The sequence below is a fragment of the Taeniopygia guttata genome, chromosome 7 (genome assembly GCF_048771995.1).
Source record: "Taeniopygia guttata chromosome 7, bTaeGut7.mat, whole genome shotgun sequence".
Lineage (NCBI taxonomy): Eukaryota > Metazoa > Chordata > Aves > Passeriformes > Estrildidae > Taeniopygia > Taeniopygia guttata.
The window spans coordinates 27,235,822-27,257,433 of record NC_133032.1 but is presented as its reverse complement, the minus strand read 5'-3'; the positions used below and the strand labels follow the sequence as shown (position 1 = coordinate 27,257,433).

The 21,612-nt window shown below is 38.0% G+C and overlaps 1 protein-coding gene across 6 annotated transcripts in view; it reads right to left on the bottom strand.

Moving 5' to 3' along the window:
• TFPI (tissue factor pathway inhibitor) overlaps positions 1–21,612 on the bottom strand; it is a 127,138-nt gene that overhangs the window by 32,894 nt on the left and 72,632 nt on the right. The window contains exon 1 of one of the 6 annotated variants that reach the window (XM_030277889.4): positions 1–273. The exons of 4 other annotated variants lie outside the window; for them this stretch is intronic. The gene's annotated coding sequence lies outside the window, so the exon portion shown is untranslated. Of the gene's footprint in view, positions 274–21,612 lie in introns of those variants that run through there. One more of the 6 variants, XM_072931612.1, reaches the window with a different exon arrangement.

Genomic DNA, 21,612 nt, shown 5'->3' with positions numbered 1-21,612 from the left:
CAAACTCCTACAAACAGCTCTTGAAGCAAGAGGGAATTCCTGCATCAGGGCTGAACGCGATCCTGCGCTACCAATGCACGCTGGAGGGGTGTGGTGTAGAGCTCCCGAGGCAGGGCTGCAACCTGATCTGGGGCTGGAGCTGCGGCTCCCACGGGCTCCTCCGGCTGGGCAGCGGTCCGAGAGCCCGGCAGCGCCGGGAATGCTCCTGCTGGAAGTTCTCATCTGCCCGGGGCTCGGGGCAGCTGCTCCGAACAGCACGGGTTCAATGAAGCGCACCTTGACAGAGCGAGGTGAGAGCATCTAGTCAGAACCCGGCAGGCTCTATGCAGCCCGTGAGGATGCCCCGTTGCTCCTTGCAAGTTTAAGGGATGCGGAGTGATGGACTGCAGCGTTTTGTTCTTTTTAAAGGAAGCCACGCTGCTCACCCGGCTGTCTGGAGCTGTTCACAAAGGCTGTTCTGCCTGCAGCTACAACATCCCATCTACTCAAACTTCACACCAGAACGGGCTGAAACTCGAGCTCAGCCTCATTAAGAGTACCACGGCTGATGAGAGGGGTGGGCACCCTCAGAGACCTTGTAACTCGTGCATGTAGAGACAAATGTCCAGAATACGTTTGGACACATAGGATTGGAATTTTCCAGATAAGGAATTGAGCAATAAGAGAGACAAATAACAGCTGAAGCACAATAACTTACAGTCAGCAGCTGTAACTCACTGTAATTATTTCTAGGCAAAGAAAAACGGGTAGTTAAATCACTTCTATTGAAGGTTACGTTCAGCTGTTCATCACCATCCCGAAACAGGCTGGCAGTTTGTCCTGGCCAGTTAATGGATTAACTATCTCTGACACAAACAGAAGGGCTCCTGGCAGCTCCTTAGATCTCCTGGCTGTTGTTCCTGACTGTAAAAATGTCTGTAAGACCTTTCAGAACTAAGTCAGTAGTCAGCTGAGTCGACTTACTATTAACTGGGTCAATAATCAGATGGATTAACTGTCCTGAAATGGACTAGAAGCACTTCCAAAGTAAAGGGACAGCTCAAATGCTGGGGGCCAGGTTTTGCCATGCAGTTACTAATTACCAGCTCAGATTAAGCAAAAGGCAAGCCAGCTGCAGAGGTCAGTGAAAAGGAAATGGGCAGTCTGTCATTTGTGTCACACCACAGCAAATGAAAAACATTGTGTTAAGAATTAGTGTCTATCAGTGCTATCCATAAATCTATTTGAAGGTCACAAGAAAGACAGTCCAACACAGATGCACTAAAATTACACCACGACTTAAAGAAATGTCTGTAAATTTACAATAGAAAACTCTATAGATTTCAAAAAATGTGTGTACTTCTCCACTTTGATAATGTACCTAGATTGATCAGCAAGGATCTGTGTGGATAGTTTCAAACCTGCTCCACTCTACAAGCATTTCACAAAGAAAGTTGCTTTGGTTTTAGTTGTACTGGATGCTAATGGTCTGAATTTACACGTCCATGCAAATTTACTTCAAATTTAGAGACTGGGCCTGGCCATAATTTCAAGTGCATTTTGTTGTTGCTGTTTTAATGAGTTTTTTTTTTTTTAATGAACTCCCACAAAAAATAATTTTTATAGTTTGTTTCAATGTGTTCACCTCTGTCTTTTTCTCACAAGACCTTACTCAGGTAACCCAAAGGAATTCTGAAAGATATAGTCCACACAGACAGGAGAAAATAAAAGGGAAAAACTATAGTTTAAAACACATTTGACATCTTATTGTCAAATAAGGGGAGAGAAAATTACTTTAAAGAACACATAAGAGAGTGAAACCCTTATTTTGATTAAAAGTTAGATTAAGAAATCTTTGATACATAATAAAATGGGATGATAGTAAAAATGTCACCATGTGCTTGAGGAACACATATTTGAAAGAAAAATTCCAAAAAAGCTATTTAATTTTCAGATAAGCAGTTTTGCTTTCTATTCTGTTGATGCCTCTCCAGCTCCTACATGCAGTCCTCCTAATTTAATTGCCAGGAATTAATTTAGTTGTCCTCTTAATTAAGTTTGTATTATAACTACAACATAAAAGGCTTCAATTGAAACTGGAATCAGACTTTGAAGATGAAAACAAAATTGATTTTGACCTTTAGTGTGATCAGAGAGTTCCATTCAGCTCTGACCTGGCCTAGACAATCACACTAATCTCTGGCCTGCCCTGAAGCCTGCTGATAACTCTTGTCTGTCCACAGTGGAAAACATCCCTACCTGAGGAGGTACCAATTAGCAGACACATACAACAGTATACTAAAACTGAGGTGCCATAAAAAAGATTGTTTGTACATACTTGCAGTATTCAGTACTTGGCTCTGAAGAACCCAAAGCTGAGATGATTAGAATTTAGTCTTCTGGAAGTTCATAGAATTATTCCAAACAAACTGGGAGATCTGGGAATTAAAAAAAAGCAAGGTCTATGTAAGAGGTCAGCATCATTACAAGCCTGATGAACAAACAGACACTGCTTAAAAAGGCACACTGCCAGCTACCCTCTGACCACAGAAAAAAATCCCTTTACTCCACGATGTCAGCTGGGAGCTCTCACAATGAAGCTGCTTCTGGTGACAGCCTCACTTTTTCCAAGAGCCAAAACAGGAGACAATGTGCAAACCCCAGGAAACCCCTAGCCTGGAACTCTGTCTTCACTGCTGGCCTGCACAAGGTAGGCAAGGATAAAAATACTAATGGTAAAAGTCTTGAGATCTGCAAAATGCTTACAACACAGATTAAAAACACCTGACTCTTCCTTGAGACCCAGCAGTGCCTTCAGGCCAGGATCTCCACCCTTTTCTCCACCATGTAGTCCCTGTACTACACAGTCTGCACTTCTACCACAGTGTGGCAAGCTGGTTTTACACTGACAACACTGTTAGTGCCAGCAGGACATCAGGAAATGGAAGCTAGGAGCCAATAACTACCCTAAGAGCTGCAGAGGACTGGGGCAGGGTCACTGTCCCCTGCAGTGTCTGTCACCAGTTTGGGCTGGTGCTCATGCTGACTGAAAGGGAGGAAAGGAAGGACAGTGAACTGCAAATTCAAATTTTCCTAACCTGTACATTTTTATTTGTATATAGTGCATGGGTGTTTAGGAGACTATGTTATACCTCACCATAGCCCTAAGTATATGCTGTTATATATATAACATACATATACACATATATGTAATTTGTATATATGCAGGAATTAAAATGATGATCAAATATCCAATCTTGTAATTGTTTTACTGTACCAGGATTGTGATAAAGCAATGCAAAATTTTAAGTTTTGTTCGCGCATATATAATAAAATTAATATTTTAAGCGTTATTGTTTGTGAAGCAAGATTCACTATGTCACACAGCTGGGAAAACACAAAGGCTTACATAAGCTGTTCCTCAAGCAGCTGTTCCTCGGTGAGGGTGTGACATCGCTCGACTTTTAACAACAGAGTCTGTGATGTCTTGTTGCCCTCTAGCGATGCCACTTGATTTTCCCACTGCTTAGACCTTTACTAATTTCAGAGCTGAGAGGTGTCTCCCTCCAACAAAGTGTAGTTTTCTTCAGGGGTGAGAAGAGGCAAGGAACTGAGTGATGGATGAGAGGAAAGTGATTATCAGATCAACTTATTACTAGTTGAAAATCTTCCCAAGCTGAGCTAGCCAGCCTGTTTGAGCAACAGCAAGGAATGCATTCAGCATCTGCCTTTCTGATTTCTAAGCATAGATGTCTTATGGTGAGCGATCGGCTCTCTTGAAATTAAATTTCTGCTTTGCCCAGCACAAGTACAGAAGTTCTGCAGTCACCTGATGCTGTTGTTCTTTTTCCTAAAAGAAGCTGAGCTTTTAAAATTTTCCCTCCATCAAATCCAGGGCTTGAAAAAAATAAAACCCCAAAAGACTCTCCTTTTCTTAGGCAGAACACTTTGTCATCTTGTACCCTATAGAAACCCAGTATTAGCATATCACCAGCACATAACATTCCCTGTGTTGATACCAGATGAAGCAGGGGTTAAACACCCAGCATATTTATTAATATGAATATTGTTTAGAACAAGCAGGGAGAACCAATGCAACCCTAAGGATTTAATTTTTCTTATTTTCCTGGATCTCACTCAAACTACTGCCTCTTGCCAGAGGACAGATGTTACAAAGTTTGACATTTCTTGTTTCCATCTGGGCAGTTGTTTCCCTTGTAATTATTTCAATTAATTTTTTGTGCATTTCTTTTTGCTTATGATCTCACATAGCTCATATACTTTTTTTTTAAACTCATCAATTTCTTAAGAATAAAACACAGACAACTTGGAGCATGCTTTGAAGCTGAAGTTGTAAAAAATTACTTCCCATTACTATCTTTTTTAAAAGCCCAGAGATAAGCTACTTCTGTACTTCAATTACAGGAATCAAAATACAGCAGATATCGTGTGACATTTGGAATAACGTGGAGATTTCAAGACTCATATCCAATTAAAAAAAATTGGATAACTAAGGAAGTAAGTGCTCAGGTCAGAATCAAATGCCACTCATTTTTAGAGCCAGCAGCTTTATCAAGTGTGAATTTCATTAAACCTCACGATGTCTTCAACCAAAACAGAGAAATTAATATCTTATGTAAAGGGCAGTAAGTATTTTATTACCTTCCCTACAAAAGGCAAGTCTCTTATTTTTTTTTTATAAAATTAATTTGAATAATTGAAAGAACATTCCATCATACAGCTGCATTTAGATCTGAGGTAGATCATATCTGCAGCAAAATAGAGTAGAGGTATTGCCCACTGAAGTTTGTTTTGTTAAATAATATAAAAGGGGGGGTGTGTAGGCTCATGGAACAAATTGCCTCACTGGACAAAGCACTTGTTTTAAAATAATATATTCCTTACTTGGGTCAGAAAATGGTTATTTCTGAAACAGATATGGATTAATTCAATACATCATTTTTCAAGATTACCTATTTATCATCCTATTCATTCTCCCATGGCATTTCAAATTATCCTCTTAATGAGTCCAGCATCACACTAAAAATCTTCGCAAAAAAAAGGCCCCTTTCCATTCATGTCCTTTAGTGCTCATTCCAAATGCAGCCTGAGCCCAGGGCTGGCTGCCTTAGTCACTGGATGTCACTGTTGCAGCACTGAGAGCTTTGGTGTTTTATGTGCAAACAACCAGCAACTACACTTGTGTTTATTCCTTCATTATTATTATTGGTCTGCATTCCTGCTCAGGCTGCAGTCAGTGTGAGCTTTGTCATAAGTTAAATATTTATAAGTATTCAGGCTTGAGGAAAATTTCTGCTTTCAGGGGAAAGTATTCCATTAAACTTTTAAAACTCTTTCCTTTTTAATTTAAGTGTGCCCATTTTTATTTTCACTGCTCTGGTAAGAGATTTATTTCTGAATGACTTTTTATATATGCACAGTATACATATTTCTACCATTACTTATCTACATACACACACCATACCAGAATAATATACTTATTTATGAATACATATGCACATATGAAATTGATACAGCATTTCTTTAATCATCCAAAAATAGTTTCTGGTAGGTACACATAAGCTGTAAATTTAAATGATTGACTATTGCAATATCTAAAATACCTATCCCTTGCTTTAACAAAACTGAGACAAGACTAATAAGTGCAAGAAACACAACTCTACATGCTCAGAATGTTGAAAATTGACTAATTTAGGCATGCATATAAGCAGCTTACATTGTCAGAGGCTTACATGGGTTTTTCCACCCCCCCTTGAAATGCATTCTAGCAGCACCAAAACCATCAATTAGAAGTATATTCTGACAGTAATATTCAGCTGTTTCTAACACCTGGTTAAATGAAACAAATTGAAATTAAATGGAGTATGCTTTTAGGTAGAAAACCACAAAACAAGCAGAACTTCCCATTCATTGGGCTTTCTACTGATTTCTCAGAAAGCTGTGAACATGCCTGTAATTTATCTTGGCACAGGATGAATAGAATAGAGGATGCAACGGAGAGGCTCTAGTTACAGTTGCTCCTCCAGACTGCACCCAGGCCACCTTCTGCGTCATTTTGGGTTTTGCACTATGCCAGTTTCCCCCAGGCTGAGCCTTCCTCTGTGGTGTGGCTGCTGAATAAATCAGGTGCAGGAGATGCACAAGCTGTGCCATAAGGAGCAGCAGCAGGAGTCCCACAGCACACTGACAGGAAAGTATTTTAAGGGTTTGAGGAAGTGAAGGAGGTGGCAGCTGAGGACACCACCATGTGCTGCCAGCTCTGGGGAGCCTGAGCAGCCCCTGGGAGGCATTTCCTGGCAGACAGAGCTGGACCCAGCCCCAGGTGCCACAGGGCCAGACCTGCTGCCTTCTGCTCCCCCCAGCCCCACCGTGGGTACCCTGTGCCAGGAGTGCCCCCCAGCACCTCTGCCCACTTGGCATTTCTGCTCCATCACCTCCTGGCTGCTCATGCTCCAGACACAGGAAGGCAATCCAGCCACACAAGCAGGAAGCCTGTTTTCCAATCTGCCAAAATCCAAAATAAAGCATTACCAACAACTACTGTGATAAAGACCTGCACTTCCTGGGGCTGGCTGCTGCACCTCCAGACCACTGACTTGCAGTCTTCCATTTGGAGAGGAAAAGGCTTCTCCAGGAATCAGAGACAGCAAAATCCTTTGGGAAACACCACCTAAACTTTGTCTCTTATCAGTTGCTATCCAGTATCTAAGACAGCATCTCTAAGCAAAACAAACACTTCCAGTGTGTTCAGAAGAAGTCATTAGACAGCTAAACCCAGCCACTTCCTGTGGCAGCAACTGCAGAGCACATGCTCACCAGGGAACAGCTATTTTTTTCTCTTGGTTTTCTTAGTTTTTATACAGAGAGGGCAACTGAGAGGTATTTTAAATGATTTTACTCCATTATCAGTCTTGATGAATAGTGAGGCACAAGAGATGTAAAATTCAGTGCCATTCTATCAGAAGCTAACATTTCTTTATAAATGTTTTTTAGCCTATTAGCTTTTGCCACACAATACTGCTATTACTAAATAATAGCATAAATTATTTACTTCCTAAATCAACACACCCTACCTCAATAGTTAAATAAAAATATTCAAAACTGCATAAACTTTCTATCAAACTTTAAAAATTCTTTGCAAACCCATTTCTTACAACTCCCAGAACAATTGTCTGCCCTTTACCAAGTTCCTGCCCTCCAAGAAAATGGAAACAATTTGTGTTTCACAGAGGACAGAGCACACTGATCCATCTTCAGCAAAGCTTATGTCATCTAACAGTGAGCAAAATATTTTTATTCTTTTAATATTACTTTTCTGGTAATAGAAAATAAGAAATAATGAGATTAGACACATGGAAGATGACTAAACAATAGACTGCATTTCAAAAAAGGGACAAGTACTGGATTAGAAATGAATGAAAAAATCTTGTTTGAAGTCCCAAATTAATCAATCAAGAGAAGACTGTGCCAAACATGGAATACACTGCACACTGTGCTATTGAAACTCATGACATGATAAAAGTGTGACACAGGTCCTGTCAGGCTGCTTCAAGTGGGAAAGACCTTTCCAACTCATTAGGCAGAGCCACCTTAAATGACTGATATCCATCAAATCAGTCAGTGGTAAAATCATTTGCTCCTTTTTTCAGAAGCAAAATTACTGCAGGAAGATGCTGGATTCAAAACATCTCTTCTATGCAACTGTTTCATGGCAAACACACCAAACAATAACAAAGCAAAACAGATCCTTGGCAAGATCACCTCTCTCAGGAGACAGAAAATGGAACATAATGCCTTCCACAGGAGTTTTCCATTTTGGCTCGATGGCTTCAAAACAAAGAGTAAACATCCGGAATGCTGAGCAGCCAAAGTCTCTCAAGCATGTGCCCAACTCTACATGTGCAAGTGATAACTTTGGAATGAGGCAGTGCTTTTGAAAGGAGAAGAACACAACAGGTTGCTGCAGAGAGATTTCCTGATGCTGCATCCATGCAGCAAGTTCAGACATGTTGGCCTGCTCAGTAACTGGATGAATGAAGGTATTTAAAGTATCCACAGCAATTCTCTAGCAGAAATGAGTTAATAATGGGTCACGTGCAAGATTTACTCAGGGTTACCAGAGGACAAGCCAGAAAAGAAGCTGAGAAGTCTGTAGAAGACTGAGAGCAATGCAATAATCCTGCTTTGCTCACTAGAAAGAAACCCAGTATTTAAAGGTGTTTCCTGGGTGCTAAGTACATAATAAAGCAGAGTTTAACAGGACTGTTCAGAATGCTTAGAAAAGATGTATTCACAACATATGGAAAACTGTGTGGGTTTTATGGGAAATCCAAACAGTTATGGTAAAATCCTAGTTTGCTGAGTGGCAAATTTTTAACTGGCAAGAATATCTCGCTGTAATATTCCCATCACCTTTCCTGAATTAGCCTGTTTTAATAAAAAAACAGGCAGTGAAGGAGGCTTTTTCATAAAGCTTGTGTGCTGTTGGTAAAAGAAGATTAAGAATTACTCAATATTTTTCTTTGAACCTTTGGAATCTATTTCTAGCACTATACAAATCTCTACTAGATTCTGGCAGAAGCCTGTCAGTTTATTTGATTTCTTTCCAGCCTGGGAGATAGCTGGGATAATATATTTTGCTTACTTACACCACAGGGTAAGAAAACTTGCCCAGAGCTAAGATGCTGTAATACACACACCCTGCTCTAATGCACAGATAATTTTTCTAGCAGACACATATATTTCTTTGACAGAATAACCCTCACAAAAACAACTTACAGTTACTGGCACTTATGTTTCAAAGAAGCTTTTAATACAAGCTACTTGCAGTAAATCAAACAGAAACAATTTCTTCTCAACAGCTAAATACACGCTGAACACAGATTTCTTTATGGTTGGAGTGCTGTGTTGGGCCATATTAAATTAAAGATGTTTAAATATTCCCCCCAACAGATTTCATTCCTCAAATTCTATATTTAAAAGTTTGTTTTTTGTTGGAGAAATAGCTGTTATATAGATATAAGAGACCTGTTCATGGGGGCTTTCCATCTTATCAACATTTACATATAATTTGACCAAATTTTTTCTTTTAAATGCTTTGTAATAATAATAACAACAAAAAAATTGAAGCAACAACTTACTTTGATGATAGATGCAAAATAAAGCATGTAACTAATAGATGGATTCAAATATTTCCAATTTTAAATATTCTGAGGGACAGCTACAATAGATGGGTCCATCCTTCCCTTCCCACCCTGCAGTTCTGGAATACATTGGCATAGATTCCAGCCAGGAATGAAAACTAAGAGAAGAGCTATAGATGCAGAAAGACAGATTATGATTACCAGCTTCCTTTCAGAAGGCTCTGCTTGTTCAGATGTTCCTTCCAGTTTTATTTTACAATGAGCTGTAACAGCACACAGAATATTTCCTACTTGGTCAGGACAGAGGATGCCAAATTTTGAGGTTAAATAATTTCAGAAGTGTGACAAATGGCAAACTTCTCTCTTACTTTTGTTTCCTTACTACTGAACTGACAAAAATAGAAGTGTGGAAGCTTTGTAAGCAAGAGAGACTTGAACAGATTATGGACCAATATGGGGGTGGAATTGTTCATACACCAAAATGCAAGGAGAAAATGAAGTTTTTCAGGACTTGTTCCACAGAATACAAAGTGATATGGGTACAGGAAAAGTATTTTTAAATTTCATGATGTTTCTTCATTTTTTTTACTGTAGTGCAGAAGATGGGGTCAAGCATAATAAGTAAAGCAAAGCTCAGTGTTTTTCAGAATTACCAGTTGCTCACAAGAAAAAAATTAAATTATTCACAAGAACATATACTATAAAAATTAACCATTTTCAACATGGGCAGCTTGGAATTTAATATGCAATTTTCTTTCTTACACAATGACCATTGGTCAAATTAGTGCCATCAATCAGGATACAAATTTGGGCTTTTTTGGTTGGGTTTTATGCTTTAGTTTGCTTTTTTTTCCATATTGTATCAATGTTTTACAAATAAATGAAGAACACAGACATTATCACAGTTTTATTCCTTTTAAAACAGGAAGATCTTATGGGTTCTGAACTTTGCTTTCTGGATACAAACTGTAAGCAGGTGGACAGGCCAGCTGGAAAGCAGAAGGAAAGAAAAGAAGAGAAAGAAGTTTTAATTGCCCAAAGCAAGAGACTTAAAGACGAATCCCTGTAGCGGTTTTGTAAGTATTTCTGGGGAAAAAAAATTATGATAAAATAGGTCTTTCCCTAAGTAAAGAGCTTTTTTTCTAAAACTAAAGTGCTTTTTGCAAAACATAGAAGATTTACATCATTAAAAGAAGGTCCTTTGATTTTTAAAGGGAATACTCATTTTTCTGACCAGAATATTCTCAACTGCCAATACTTTTCTCACAAGAGACAGCAGAAAATTTTTAACCCAAATAGCTGTGTGAAAAATGAGCTACCAGTTCTTTCTGCTTATGAAATTAAGGAGTGCTGATTAACCAATTAAGTGATCTATTGTCAAGACCCGGCATGGCTATAGGACACATCGAGGCTCAAAACACCAAACATGAAAAGAGTTTCCTGGTGACCTGTTACTGCTCTTCTGTGAAAAGAGTTAAACTTAACAATATTCCATTTGATTACTTGCTACTGATTTGATTTCTCAGGATCATTTGTGACTTAGGTGTTGTTTTTACTGCTATTAAAGTGGGAAGATGGCATTTCTTCCTTCTTCGTGTCCAGCTATTCCCATGCCTGTGAAATCCAAGGAAGTACCTTCAGCTCTGCAATAACCAGCAGGGCTGTGCAGAGCACATCCAGCCTGGAGCTCTCCTCCAGCTCACAGATGGACCTGTATGTTTTATGCCAATGCCTGTGATGTGTCTGCAAAGAACCCATTTACTTTTTCTATCAAAACCCCTTGGGAGCAGACAGCCTGCTCAGTGCAGCTTCAACAGCCCAAATACACTCTACACATCCAAGGTCAAACAGTACAATATGTTACTGGATGAAAATAGGATTGGTGATTTGTTTACCCACTGTATGATACATGAAGATTGTTTTGTTCACATGCTTGAATTTTCTGAAACATAAGGATTCAAACAAACAAAAAAACCCCACAAAAATACCCCTCAACAAATAAAAAACCTAAAATACCAACTGACAACTGTTTTTCCCATTTATAGGTGATACAGAAAATATTTTCTGTATGTGGGTAGCAAGCAATGGCAGTGGAGAAAAAAGTCAATCCTCCACTGAGTATGTTTTGGTACAGTAAAGAACCACACTAATTCTCTGGTATTACAGTGGCTACTTGTGAGAACAGCTCTTCTCCTCCAAAATAAGCAGACTTGAAATAAAGTGGAAAGCTGAATAATTACCACCTCACAGTTGGAGATACTCCAGCATCCTCTGGCACATCTGCAAGTGTTTGGCTCCGGCAGATTTCGGAAGTCCACTGCTCAGAAAAGCAGTTTAACCACTAGAGGGGGAGGAAGCATTCCCAAGGGTTCAGCTGTGTCACTGCATGACCAGGACACGAAGCATTACAGTTTTGTATCAACATGCGCATCAATTTCCATTTTTTCACTTGTTTATTCTATACCTTCTTGGAATTACACATTAATTAAATTGCAGAGGTGTTTCAGTTAGCTGGACCATACAGAAACCTGTGGGGTTCAACTTCTCTGTGCACAGGGGGTTCCTATTAATCTCAAAGCCTAAAGTACGCAGAAGCTCTAGCCAGGATTTAGAACACAATATTTTTTGGTGCCATGACAAACAACACAACCTGATAAGAAACTATGCTTTACTTATTGTTATTGGTATAACTTTAAGGCCTTCAAAACCAGAACCTGAAAACTGGGTATCTTATCAGGCCCCATAGTAAAGAATTCGGAGATTCTACACAGAGCAGTTTCCTATCTGAACAAATGCTTCCGATTATAAAGACTTCAGTTTTGGAATCTGCCACAGGAAATCATGAAGCACACGTCATGACTAATTAAAAGATGATGCCAAATTAGAATTCATGGCTCTTTAAAGCCCACACAAAGCTCCCACATGTGGAACATCCACTAGGTCTGTTCAATCACCCAAATCACATTAAAAAAAGAAAATATTTTATTAATCTAACAGTAGTAAATCCTACTGTACTGAATAAAAGAAGAGTTTTCCAGCATATTTTTAGTCAAACCTATCTTCAAAAATGGCAATTTAAATCCAACACAACAGAAAAAAATTCTAAATGAATGGTGCAACTAATGGAGATACAACTCCTTTTTGTCTTGCAGGAACAATCCACAGGTCACTGCTCAATTTGTCTGCACATCTGGTTGCTGACAAAGGCTTTATTATTCCAATTAGAGAAAAACATCTTGGTAGAACAACCCTTTTCTAACTGTTCCTACCCATAGTTTCAGATCTAAAGGAGATGAAATAAATACCTGAATGAAGGAATCTTTTATATTTTGTATGAGGTGCTCTGCTCATCCACAGCTGCTGGATTAAAAGCAGAAAACCTGCCCCAAAATGTTTGCGCATATGTATGGCATAATTTATTTTCTTAGGATAAAAAGAACTAAGATTTCAACCTATTTGCTACAAAAAAAAGGTCAATGATTGCTTGAATTCATACTGCTTCCAACTCACTACTGAAACATAAGAAGAAGGGATCAAGGAATAAGTCTTCCTGCTTGCTAAATGCTCAACCTCTTCCTGCACAGTCACTAATTTTTTACTAGTTTTTTCTTTGTTTATTTGTTCAGGTTTCTGAACAAATATAGCCATAAAGGTTCTTCATCTGGAGGTAAATCAGGTTATACACAGAGTAAATTTCCAGAAAATACGCATCTCTGCAGACAATCTTAGCGAAAAGAAATACTGTAACTAAAAAAAAAAAATACAACCAGGTGTACAGCAGTCTATTTTAAGAATTAACAAATTAATTGAATAATTTAATTAGAATCCATTTTCATTTCTTGATGTTTCTTATTTTCAAAATGAGCTTTTTAAGCATTCCATGCTTCCAGGGATAATGCAGGGGCTTTCAGAAGCTCTGTATCAATTTAGGACTCTTGAATACAAGGCCTAATTAAGATTAACTTCTGCAAGATACAGTTATTTAACAAGCTATAGAACAAGTTATCCTATCTATTAATAAAATATAAAGTTTTATAAAACAAAATAAATCAGAGAAAATCAAAGAAAATAACCATTGATAAGAGGATAAATAGAAATTATAGCCTCTGGGGAATAAAGAATTAAGAAGTTAACCCTTCAAGCATTATCTGCTGCTGTGAAAGTACAGAACAGACCTACAGTGCATGAACAGGACTTGAAAGTAAGAACTGCACTACAGGCTTTCAAACAGTGTGAAATAGGCAAATTGAAGTAATTATTAAGCAATTTTATTCATAGACAAAATGTGATGTAAATGAACCTAAGCCCAAAGCAAGGTAACTCAACTCTGCTGCTGTGCAGAGAGGGTGAGCCCCTCCACTGCCTTCAGCATGCTTGATTAGAAACACCCATTTGATGGCCAAGGAGTGAAGTCACTTTGACCCCCACAGTTCCCAAGCCAAGGAAGAAGGCGGCCACAGTGATATAGTTCTGGAGAGCTGCAGCACAGCTTCAGGAAATGTTCTCTTTCATTGGACCAGTATGTTATTTATTTCCACAAGCTCCCCAAGGTTATAAAACACACATTCTATGCCAGAAACAGAGAGCAGAGAAGCAAGGCCATTTCCCCCAACTGGCTTTTCTTACAAAGCATGTTTTGAACAACATTCTCACATTGCTGGCTGGTGGTCAAGATCCACGTTCTTAAGACACAACCACACTAAAAGGTAATTTCTTTAGCTCCTTGTTGGATTTTTTGCATAATGTAAGTAAAAATACTGGAAACTTCAGTAGACATTACATTTATGAAGCAAAGTCTCTCTGGTTTTTCTTGTCACTATAAATGACACCCAACTCTTTTAATCAGTGTTGTAGCAGCTTTGTTGGCCGAAAACCCATTTACTTCTCTCTGACATTAAAACTGTTTGTTTTAATTGTTAAACATTTCATTATAGATATGTCCCAGCGACCCTCAAAGAGTGATTAGATGTATCCATCTATTAAAAATAAACAAAGCCACAACAAGCAGGGGCTGACAATCCCTCTATTAGATTTTTCATGTTTTTATATTTCTTCCTTTCTCCATTGTCTCTTCTATACCTTACCAATGCAAAAGATCATGTAGCAATGTTTACAGCAGAATTTCTTTTGTCCAAAGGCAAATATAAAGCACAACACAATAAAAGTATCTGTACAATTGCAAAGATATCTGCAGAAACAAATGGTATCTCTGTTATAGAAAGCTGCAGGAACAGGTATTATAACTAAATATCACTTTCTACGAAACACAAAATTCTGCCAGTGATGTTTCCTCATATCACCCGGCACCAGTCTTGTTCACTGCCATAAAAGGGACAATTCCTTCTATGGTCCTGACAATTTCCCTTTCCACTGCCTGTAGTGCTTGACTAGGAAGAACAAACCCTTCTGTCCTCTTTTTTGCAACCATTAGAGACAGAGAACTTAGAAGTCAGTTTAGTTAATATTCCCCACAGTTTCTATTAAAATGCATAATACATTTAAATATGCCATATGCTTGAATTGGTGCCAGTGGAACACCAATCCCTGTTATAGATTGTTATAGAGTTAATTTCAGAACACACCATACACATTTAGCTGATTTGACTGAAGCTCATCAGCAAGTAGCACCAACACTCCCTAAGAGATGAGGACAGTGTCTCACTATAATATATAATAATATCTATAATATATATTATATATTATAGTTATAATATATAACTATTATATAATATATAATGGTGAACTATAGTTTAAAAGTCAACTGTAAGCCAATGGGACAAGAAAACACTTGGGCAGCCATAGCTGGAATTTTTTGAGGAACATGGGAGGGTTTTGTATTTGACCAAGATAATTCTGACTGTTGAGGGAGTAGTTTTCCATTAGACTGATAAAAACACAAGAAATAAAGTTCAAAAAGTCTAAGCAAATACAGAATTTATAGCTTAGCAATAAAATTACACCTGTAAATTAACTTGGAATATTTGGAGCTGGAATAAAGGTAGTTCTTTAGGAACTGCAAAACCTGTCAGAAATCCAGAAAAAAATCTTCCAGCTCACATTGATGCCATTGTACTATTTGCATAGTTTGCTTTTTGTCCTTACTATTTTACAGAGCTCAGCTGAAAAGTTCCTGGTTACGGAGTTTTAACTCTTAAAGTTTCAGTTTGTGTGTCTGCAGTGTAATTTTCATACTAAAATGAAACCCATGCTGGTAGTGTCAGTGTTTACTTAAATTCCAAGTTCCAGTGATAGAGTAAGTCAAGAGAAAAAAAGTGAAGCTTTTATTTTCTACTAAAAACCTTGGGAAGTTATTTCTTTAAAAAACATTTCAGTTACATTTTATTTTTTCTCAGACAATTCAACAGGAAGATCCTACTCTATCAAAATACCTCATAATTTGGCAATGCTACAAAAGGGCCTAAGCAGAGAAAGGAAAAAAATAAATTTTGAAAACAAAAATAATAATTCTAACCCCTGAGATGAGAAGGTCCAGAAATGCTCAGTTCTCTGGGAACACATTTGGTGCCTCACCTTCCAAATCCAGCTTGGAAGGAAGGAAAGACAGTCCTAAGCCCAGGAAGCAACTGCAAGTGGGACATGGGAAGAGCACTGAAGGCTGCACATTAAAAGATTGTTCTTAGAACTCTCTATTGCTAAGCAAAATCTTTGATTTAAAGACTTGAGAGAGCAAAGATAGCCCAATGCACGTTCACAAATACACCTGATACCCGATTCTCCTCACGACATGCATCTTATTCCTAAAAAAAATAGGCTGCTCTTGACCCCCAAAAGGGCTGCCTTGCTGTGAACCAAGCTATCAGTAATTTCTTCCCAAGCTATTGGAGGAGCATAAAGACAACAAAATTTTGATTTAGAATTAAAATTATTTCATTTCTTATATTGATTCACTCATTTCCTCCTCAGACAATGTCCAGTTAATGTTTAATTAACTTTGTCAGGGGTAATGTGAGGGCCACTGTCTAAAGCCTAATAATTTTTCAAACCAATATACCAAATATACATCAGAGCTAGAGAAGCATGCTGTGTACAAAATAACATCACTGGCCATTTTACTGCATTTCCTCTATGTGCTGAAGTAAAAGCACCTCAAAGGCCAGCTGCTCAACCAGCAGTACAGCCTGAACTAGGGATTTTGTACTAATTCAATTTAATAAGGTCCCAGATAATGTCCCCTGAATGGCTACCCTGTGATGGAGTGACTTTTGCTCCACAGTTAATTGGCAAAATTCAGCTGATATCCCACACAACCAAACAGACTAACTTATTGTCAGATATTTTACTTGGACTGGAATGAGGTATAAAGAGTTATTAAAAAGCTCAGCTAAAGGAAGACAGAAATATATTCTTGTCTTTTGAAACTTTCACTTTGGTTCCACGGAAGCACAAAAAAGGAAATCTATAAAGATTAAAACTGTATAGTGATTGCCAGTACAAATCTGAAGTTATTAAACTGCTACATGATAAGATGCAATATTCTATAAACATTCCTACTTTGACTTCAGCTACTGAAGTATGTCTTAATGCCAGTACAGTTAAAGAGCTTGCTGCAAAAAGAAATAAAGCCTCTAAAAGAATTTAGAAGAAATATGAAAAATAAACTTGCATGTTCTTTATGTATCAAGATGAAAGCTTTGTACAGCTGCTCTGAACAGTAATCTTATTAATGCTTTTCTTTATAAAAAAAATAGAATCTCTCTCAAACTTCTCTCTACAAGGTTATTAAATCATGTCTATATACTGATTAACAACCACCTAAAATGTTGTATATGGATTTGGGAAGCAAGACATCCTGTAAATGTGGGTAGGCTGTACAAATAGTGATGATTTACCATGAAACAGCTTTCAATCACAAAACGTCAATCCAATAAAGCTTAATTTTCCCTGGGAATATATCAGTGGAAAGCTACAAACAAAAATCTATGCAGAAAGCCAGAACCTGAAGACATATGCCAAAAGTACCAATATCATTTAGGGCTAATTACTTAAAAGAAAAAAATGGTCTCAGGCAAGTACTCTTCTTGCTAGTCTCCTTTTCATTTTGCCCTTTTTATTGGGCAACTTATAAGGTGGCAAAATTAAAAGTCTGGGTTCTCACCTGCCACAGCAGAATAAAATTCTGAAACTTTTTTAAAAACATGAAAAATCATTAAATATAAAACTAATCTCAGAAATTAGATAAAATTCTGCAAACTGTTATTGCTTATACAACACTGAAGATTCTTGACTCCTTGCAAACCTTCTTATGAATTTGTAGTTCAGCTCCAGGAAATTATAATCTATCCAAAGTTCCAAGTGCTTTCTCCAGTTAGGTAGTTCATTATTTCAAAGGATGATTTATCTGCAGCAACAAACAACCATTGCTCACTGGCATGGGCCACACTTATTGCATAAAGCTGTAGCAGGAGAAAGCATATCAAGTACCTGAGGCTTCCTCTTTCTTCAGCATTATGTGATATTACTAAAACCACATGAGACATTTTCCGTATTTGGGGCTTTATTTATGTTTAGATTTCTATCATTAGGTGATGAATAGGCTTTAGAGGTCACTGGGAGTTGCAACAAAGCTACTGAAAATCAAATGTCCTTTTGCCTCCCTCTCTGCCTGAATTTACTGGTAGGACTTGAAAATGTAGAAATCCAGGTATGACTATAGAGATAAAAATGGAAATTGCCAAAGCAGATGAAGTCAGCAGGACAAGTATCTCTTGACCATCTTTGGGTGCAAGATTGGCATCAGTTACCAACAACAGAGTCACACTACCTGACAGAAAGATGATGAGATATTTAACAGCAAAAAAAGCGATCAGGACTCTTAAACTGAACTGGAAGCTGAATGAGTGCATGTTTCTAAAAAGTTAATAATCACTTTGCCAAAAGAGTGTCCTTTCACATCCTGCCTGCCTAGGCCTAAGGCTAGAGTGGGAAAAGGGAAAAAATATCATTCTAAGATGGAAAAGAATGGGAACTGCCACAGGAAATGCAGTGCAGCCAGCTCCTGTCCCCTTTTGGGCAGGTGTCTGACACAGACAGACAGCAGTTGCTGTCAGCAATGGAGCACAGTTACTGTGACTATGGAATGGGAACACAAAAACATGAGGCAGGTTGCCTTCTGCAGCTCAAGGCTGGCTCACTCCATCGACTTCCTGCATTCAGCTCCTGCCACAGCATTCGACATTTGCCTGGTCAGTCTTGGTGTCCTCACTCCTTACACTATCTCTATTGTGTAAGGTGTCCTCACTCTACACAGTCAGCTGGTGCGATCTGAACTTCTGCTGGACAAGGCAATGCTCAGAGCATTTTTAAACCCAGCTACTGCTTCTGCTCAGTTTGAAGCCCCCTGTGCTAGAGACTTTCCTTTTCTGATACACACATAGATGAGGAGAACCAAAACCGCTGCCCTGTCAGCAGCACCTCTGCCTGCAGTGTGGTACCTGCAGGTAATGCCTTAACCAGACACAGAGTGCTCTGTGGTCCACACACTTCTCTGCCTTTTTGAAAAAAAGTGTTTTCTCTGAATGACCTTAGTAACTTTTATAATTTTGTTTTACTTGGAAATAAAATTTGTCATCCTTTTGTCTCTGAGGGTGTATTTACTGCCTTCTCTGACATGAAACAGCAAAGGAAAATCCTCTAGTGACTCTCTCTAAATCACACTCATTTAATGTTTTTGCTCTGCTCTTTGCAACCTCTGTCTAAATTCAATGAACTTATCTTTCTGATTTTTAGGGAAATATTTTCTTCCTTAACCTTATTGATTTCCCTCTTGTACCCTGCCTGATTGGCAGCAAATAAACTGGGCACTATATTTAAGGCAATCCATGCCTTTAGTGAAAGTACAATGCAAACATCATAATTTTATGACATTCTTTCACCATTGCAATATAAAATAATTATGTCTGGTGATCTTATTTTCTTGATAACATCATCTTAGAACTTTTTATCAGTACTTTGCCACAACTACTGTTTCCTTCTACCTTGTTCTCACACAAAGGAACCTTGAAGAATTACTTGGGATTAAAATAATTTTAAACCTAAATTGAAATATTAATATACTTATGTGTTCTTTCTTGGGGGCTTGAAGCTCACAGCAAAATTATTTTATTGAGAAAACAAAGAAATCCAAAATTTATACCGATTTTGTTACCTCAGTTATATACCTCAAAGCACACAATGTAAAAAAATAAATCAACTCTAATATAGCATTACAATCTATAAACTAAGAGATGACCTAATGACTTAGGTGGAAGCAGTAGACATTATTAAAAACCAACAATGAATGCAATATCAAAAACACATAAAGATGGCCTGTTGTTCCCTTAAAAGCATTCACTACTGTAGCTGGAAATAATTGGAAGTTATTCCTAGGTAAACTTGTCTGTCCTATACCAACCCTTTCACAAACAGAATCTGACAATCTACTTAATATTTTTGTTTGATGCAGGCAAAGAAGGATTAAAATTTTGAGACACTGGACAGAAGAAACCAATCCATGAACTTGGCATAAAGGAGACCTAATATCCCTTCCTATCCATTAAATTCCTTTGCAGCCTTCTCTCTTTGTGGAGTTCATTCACAGAACACAGGCCCACTATTTTCTCCCTTCACTCTAGCAAAGCTGCTTTTCTACAAAAGTCTGACAGACTTTTAAAACAGGGTATCCCCATCACCCATAAAATAAGACAGATCAAGGAAGGGCCTGACTTTATAAACTTTTCCATTGAACTTGGAACTATACAGCACAGAAAGAAGTCACTGCAGTCTGGCATTGCTTTTCTGTAGAGTTTTGAAGAGTTTAAATGGCTCATAACAAAAATACTGCTGTTTAACTGCTCCTCTCATTTGGGAAGCAGTTGTGTTTATGCTGAAATCTGCTCCACTGGAAAACAAATTATTTCAAACCACTAAACAGCACAAAAGTAGCAAAACAAGTAGTCTTTGTCAAGTTTCATTAAGATATTTATATCTGCTGATACAAAAGCCAGATATGATTTCTGCTTATATCTTGGATAGAGAAACGTGCTGCATGAAAAGCAGACTACCAGAAAAGTTCATTTCATTGAAGAGCTGAGTATGAGGTCTGCTGCACTTATTTTCCTGTGAAAATTGAATCCTTTTGCAATAGTTGGTGCTGAAAAAGAATAACTTGCAGTGCTTTTCCCATAAAGTCTGTTTCAATTTCAATAAATCCAATTTTGCCCTACCACCAAAGACGAAAATGAAAATCTAGTAGTAATACAAGAGATGCTTTTTTGTTTGTATGCTGAATAGTGTTCTTGAATGGGGTAATATCCAGCTTACAGTGTAGCTGATTACCTACAATATATGTCCAATTGTGATCACGCAGAATTTTGTTCATCCTTTATTCCCATCCACCTTCATACAAAAATTCTTCTTTTTGACTGAGTGGTTGAGGATAAACAGTGCATCTCCCACCTGAATTACCTTGCTTACTACCTTGAGGTCTTTGTTTAAATCCCTTACTCATTTAAATCACACAGCTTGTTGCACTGGATCTTTCTGGGTGAAAGGAGAAATATATTACCGGAGTCTAGCAACCTTGTGACTTTTTCTGCGTAAAAAGTAATTTTCATGAAGTGATCATAATTTCACCTTTAGCTTTTTCAGTAAAAAACCAAAAAGAAAGAAACAAAAGGCTTAATTTCCTCTGATAGAGCTCATTGTTTTAAGAGCTGTGATTAATTTTGCAGGGGTTTTGTTTTTGTTTCCTTGTTTTTCTTAATATTAAGGTGACCAGTGCTACTACTGACACCTGCCCAGAATGGGTAAGAAAAACAAAGAAATTTCTCAATTATTTGTGTGTGGTCAAACCAAAAATGAACTGACAGAAGAGGCTGGGGAGGACAAGGAAATAATTTAGTCTATATTTGTTATGCAGATGGGTAGAAAAACCTGGTCAACAACCATTTCACCTTCAGGAATACAAGCTGGAAAGCCCAAAGTAAACTCAAAGTCCACCCCTGCTGCATTATCAATAAATCCAAAGGCACAGGCCCTCACTCTATAAAACTGAATTGCACCTGCAACTGTTATCAGCCAGTTATGCAGAAAAATGTACAGACACAGCAAGCAATACCTCTGTACAACAAAAGAGAAAATTACAGCTTATGCAATAACTACTCTCCATTTAGGCAGAACTACTTGCCCTTCACTCTATTTCCTCACACTGTTGACAAAATAATGAGAAAAACTCTACCCTTTTCAGCCTCCTGTCCACAAAGGGATTGACAGTTTCTTCCATCTGGCCCCATTTAGCACAGCTTACTCCATGTAAATATAAATAACGAGAGACAAGAAACTGCCAGCAATGGGCTGGAGTACAGTATTTCCAAATGCTGTGCAGGAGGCATTACTGAGCTCTATTTGCCATCCATTCTAGCTCACATATTTAGGCTGTGTTTAAACTCTGGCAGGGCAGCAATGATTACTG